Below are 6,000 nucleotides of genomic sequence, written 5' to 3'. Positions count from 1 at the left end.
CCCACTTTGAAAACCCCTGCTCTATGTTTCCCTTTCTACTCACTCGTTCCCCCTATCCAGTGGTGGAAAAAGTACTAGATTTTTTTACTTAAGTAAAATTATCAATACTGCAATGTAGAAGTACTCTGTTAGGGTGCCCTCACACCAGAGTGGAATCTGCGTTCCGCCAATGCATTTCAATGACAGTGAAGCGGTTTCATGCCAGCAGAGGATTTCTGCAAAAAACGCTCCCTTATCATTGAAATGCATTGGCGGAACGCGGATTCCACTCTCATAGGTATTTTGGTGTGAGGGCATGCACCCTTACAAGTAAAAGTCCGGAATACAAAATGTGCGCGAGTAAAAGTATGAAAGTGTTGGCATTAAAATGTACTTAAAGTACCAAAAGTAAAAGTATAAAATGTTTGAAAATAGCAGATCTACAACGTGTCTCATTGCGACGCCAAATTGGGAATACTCAAGTAAAGTACAAATACCTCAAAATTGTACTCGAGTACATTACTTAAGTAAATGTACTTAGTTACTTTACACCACTGCCCCTATCTCCCTCTTTCTCCCCTTCCTGCAGTCCTTCTGTTCTCCTTGGCTCTTCTCTCCTTTTCTTTACAGAATCCTGATAAGAAAAAGCCCTGATGGCAGCGTCATAGAACACACAGACCCATTTCAATAGAGAGAAGGGGAAGGGTACCGCTGGGGCGCGCGAGAGAGAGAGAGGGAGTTGGAAGGAGAGAGAGAGAGAGGGGGACAGAAGGAGAGAGAGAGTCAGAAGGTGCTCAGAGAGAGAGAGACAGGGAGAAGAGGGGGCAATTGTGTACTTGTCAGCGTATAACCACAGTCTCTGATATAAATCTTAATATCCTATTTAAGGCTTTTCTTCATCATGGCCGCTGATTTATTAGTGGGGCTTCCCCTTCATTTTATCAAAATAAACTAAGAGCCCAGGGCCATGGCCAGGAAGAGCAAATTAAAGCAAACAGCTTCCCACACACACGCACACACACGTACATAAACATGGGCATTCACACACACTCACACACACGTACTGCACATAGGCACATACGTATGCGCACAGGAGCACGCAAACTCACTTCTCCTATATCGTCGTTGTCGGGTGGAAACCTTGTATCTTCAAGTTTCAAATTTGTATGTTCTTTCGCAAATAGCCCTGCTTCATCATACAAGGCCGTCGCACAAAAGTTGTTAAAACAGCAGATCTACAAGCACACGAGGAGTTGTGTGCTTGTAGATCGGCTGTTTTCACTAGTTTAAATCATTTTTAAAATGATAAATGCAAAACGAATGGTTTTGGACATACAAGGTTTTCACCCGACAACGACGAGATGCTCCCTCTGTTCTTTTCCCCCCTCTCTCTTCCCTTCGTCTCCGTCAGTAGAGCTGCCTGACAGGTGGGGCTAGTAAGAGTAAATGGCCAGGTCCCCGGGAGTGCCCGGGCTTTTAACGAGCAAGAGAGTGCAAGAGAAAGAGGGGGAGTGGGAGGGCGGGGGCTGCGGGGTGGGGGGGGCCGTCTAAAGAGGTTGGGGAGAGCTTTGTGTAAGCTGGACAAATTTGTTTAGGGATCTCTCAGGTATCAGTTTGAGGGAGTGGTATCTGAAATCCACTCAATTAGCCCGGAAGTAAGTGTGTGTGTGTGTGTGTGTGTGTGTGTGTGTGTGTGTGTGTGTGTGTGTGCGTTTGTCTAGCTATACCTATGGGGACCAACCGCATGTTCACACAGTCACGCGCAGGGGACGTCTGACACAGTGGGGACAAAATCGTAGGTCCCCATAGTTATTATCATTCAGGAAGATAGGGGAGAGGTTGCTGAAGTGTCTGGTTGTTTTTTTTAAGCAAGTCCCTCAATTCGCGTTTTCATGTCATATGACAGGTGTGTTAACACAGTGGGGACAGCCCCCATCAGACGATAGTTGGTACTGCAGTTTGTGTGTGAGTGTGTGAGAGAATGGGAGAATGAGAGCTTCACACACTACTAGCCAATCACAGGTCAGATATTTGCATACAATGACGTTGGCTTCAAGTCAGCACATATGGTGGACTTTCTTTCAAGGACTTTCAAAGACCCTCTAAACTGGTAAGCAATGTGGTTATTAATATTATTTACGGTTGTGTCCGTATATATACATGTAAAAAAAACACCGGGCTTGTAGAACAGCTATTTTTGCCGACATTTGGCGGCTGTAGCTCTGTATATATACATGTAAAAATAATAATATCATAATAAATAATATACATTTGGCGGCTGTAGCTCGAGGGAATGTTTTAGAGTCTCGGGGTTTGCATTTTTGGTTTCAGCAGCTAATTTCCATTCCAATCATATGCTGCATGTCAATAGAAACTACCTATTGAAGCTAAAAGAAGCCATGAAAAACAGCTTGTTACACCACAATTGACGGCCGTTAGCTTAGCGGCTAACGCCGTTAGCTTAGCGGCTAATGCTAGCGCTGCAGGCTAACAGAGGCAATGTATACACATCTGGAATAAAACGCGACCCAACTCTATTTTTGCTCTATCTATCTATGATTGCCAAACATCTACAAGCTCACAGTGCGAGGCGGTTAAGTGTAGATTGTGTAACTTTAGTCAGAAGGATAATCTGACCCTGATAATATACCACAAACACATGATGTTACAGTTAGCTAAGCTCGGGGAACCCATTTCAATAGGGCACGCATTCTGGTGTTGCGCACGTATATAGAAGCGCAAGCAACGTGTACTAGACGAAAACGGTGCCCTATAGAACTGTGTATCAGTAGCCTACTGCACTACTCTGTTACAAGTAGAATTGATTGATTGATTGAAGACTTTATTAGAAGTTTGCATAGGAAAAGGTACAGTTTCATGACGGTACAGTTCACTGGTACAAGGTCTACTAAAAGGAGATCCATGAAAAGACTAAGCTTATTTCCACTGGAAACCATTTAAGTATCTCATATAACATTGAATGACAGACGAATAGAACACAGTACTATGCAGTAGATATGTAAATAAAATAAGAAGTATGTGAGCTATTCAAATGTATGTTTTCTAGGCCTAAATCAAAATCTACAAAGCAATAACTAAAGTTTTGAAATAAATGTAGGCCTAGTGGAGTATAGGGTGACCATATTCTGAAAACCCAAAAAGAGGACACACTACCCGGCATATATATATATATATATATATATATATATATATATATATATATATGCGCAATTTTGCTATATATATATATATATATATATATATATATATAGCAAAATATTTTGTTCCAGGGACCCCCAGAAGCAAAGATTAGATTTCAGTCTATTCTGCATCTAGGTTAAGGCCACAGACCCTTTGGGAAACGAGTTTGGGTCGACTTTGTTTGGCCTTAAGCTAGATGCAGAAAAGACAAAAATCTAATCTTTACTTCTGGGGGTCCCTGGAACTAAATATTTTGCGATGGGGGTCCGTGGCCAAATACATATCATTCTGGGGGTCCTTGACATGACAGAGTTTGAAAAACAATGATAGCAACATAAGTTTTTTCAGGAAAACTGTTAGGATTTAGAAGACATTTGTAGAATGTGCCTATCAGTGGTTAAGGACCCCCAAAATGTTGTTTTTGGCCGCGGACCCCCATCTCAAAATATTTTGTTCCACGGATGGACCCCTATTGCAAAATATTTTGTTCCAGGGACACCCAGAAGCAAAGATTAGATTTCGGTCTATTCTGCATCTAGCTTAAGGCCACAGACCCGTTGGGAAACGAGTTTGGGTTGACTTTGTTTTAGGTCGACCTTTCATGTATTCCCCTCAAGTAGTCCTGAGGTCCCCAGACCCCACTTTGGGAACCATTGCCATATGGGGATAATGTTAGCCCGACTCCAACAAGCTAAAAGCAATTGGTTTAAGCAATTGGTTTTCATTAGAGATGGTAGTCCTTGCATGGATGATTGTTACTGGTTATTCTTGTATGTTATTTGCAAATAACTTGAATACATTTGATTAGGTGGCAGATAATAAACATGGGAACATCTGCAAGGAAACAAGTTTCTCCAGAGACCTCTTCAGGGTGTTTCCGCTTGTGATGCAAATAAGAGGTACAGACAAAAATTGCTGCCCCAAACCCTGTGGAATGCACACCCCAAATGCTCTCATTCCACAGTGTTTATTGATTTTATATTTGTTTTCTCATGCCACCCATGTAATATACATTTGAGTATGTACTCATAGACTACCTGCATTGTTCACTTACAGAGTTAAGGGGGTCATTGCAAATAATACATTTGAGAACCACTACTAGTTGGACTCCTCCTGTTATGCTATAGCTATAGTGTCGTACATCAGGGGTTCCCAAACTTTTTTGTCTCAGGGCACCCCGTGAATATTTTTTTTAAATCCGAGGCACCCCTACATTATAATTTTCACTCCCAGCACCTCATATTTATTGCATATCGTTGTTGTCGGGTGGAACCCTTGTATGTTCAAAACCGTTCATTTTATATTTATCATCTATAAAATGTACTAAACTAGTGAAAACAGCAGATCTACAAGCACACAACGCCTCGCGATGCGAGACTGAAAATAACTGTGTACTTCAAGTTTAAAATGATACTAAATATTTTTTCAAGTGTCCAAATAAATTCCAAATATTATCAAATGATCTCGCGGCACCCCTGGACTGCCGTCGCGGCACCCCAGGGTGCTCCGTCACCCCAGGGTGCTCCGTCACCCACTTTGAAAACCCCTGTCATACATATTCTGAAAAAACCTGTAGACTTGACATTCAGTAATGGGGTCTTACTTGAAGGCTATATGTATTTAGGCACTCATTTGAATAGGAAATGTACGTAGGCCTATATAAATATAGATTTTACTGTCATGTTTGAGGGTCAAGAGTGGCTGTCCCTCTCGGTAGTAAGTCTCTACTGGTCCTGCCTAGCTCCCCCTGCCCCGGTAGAAAAAAGAGGAGAAGACTGATGTCAGAAAGGGAGCAAATTAGACCCTGGAAACTACCGCCCTATTTCTATACTAAGTTCCATCTCGAAGGTGATGGAAAGAATAGTCTATGAACAGGTTGAAAAGTATATTGCCAGGAAAAAAATATATATATACAAATTCCAGTCTGGCTTCAGAACATTCCACTCGACTGACACATGCCTCCTCTATTTGAGTCGACCACATCAAGCACGAGGTGGATGCTGGCAAGACACTGTGAACCACTCCATACTGGTTAACAAGCTAAAAGCAATTGGTTTTCATTATGGACGGTATACCTTGCATGGGTGATTGTTACTCGTTATTCTTGTATGTTATTTGCAAATAACTTGAATACATTTGATTAGGTGGCAGATAATAAACATGGGAAGAACTGCAAGGAGACGAGTTTCTCCAGAGACAGATGCTCTAAATTACATCAAGTGGACTTGAAGAACGGTTCATCAGTACATACAAAGGTGAGCAATTTATAGAACATGTTTGATGCTGCTGTTCAACTAATGCAGAGAACTCAGCGCTTTGGCGTCCACTATAGCAGGGGTTCCCAAACTCTTTTGTCTCAGGGCACCCCATAAATATAAATACATTATAACTTTCACTCCCAGCACCTTATATTTATAGCATATCATCGTTGTCGGGTGGAAACCTTGTATGTCCAAAACCGTTCGTTTTGTATTTATAATCTATAAAATGTACTAAACTAGTGAAAACAGCAGATCTACAAGCACACAACGCCTCGCGTGCGAGGTGTTGTAGATCGGCTGTTTTCACTAGTTTTGTGCGACAGTCTTGTATGATGAAGCAGGGCTTTGCTTTACCAAAAGAAAAAATTACTTTGTACTTCAAGTTTAAAATGTTACTAAATATTTTTTCAAGTGTCCAAATAAATTCCAAATCTTATCAAATTGTCTCGCGGCACCCCTGGACTGCCGTCGCGGCACCCCAGGGTGCCCCGTCACCCACTTTGAAAACCCCTGCACTATAGGCCACTCATGTTATTTATAGACTGCAGGGCTCTACTTC

Source organism: Nannobrachium achirus (genome assembly GCF_963921795.1).
Source record: "Nannobrachium achirus genome assembly, chromosome: 3".
Taxonomy (NCBI): Eukaryota; Metazoa; Chordata; class Actinopteri; order Myctophiformes; family Myctophidae; genus Nannobrachium; species Nannobrachium achirus.
The sequence above is the reverse complement of the archived record's forward strand: the minus strand, read 5'-3'. Positions refer to the sequence as shown.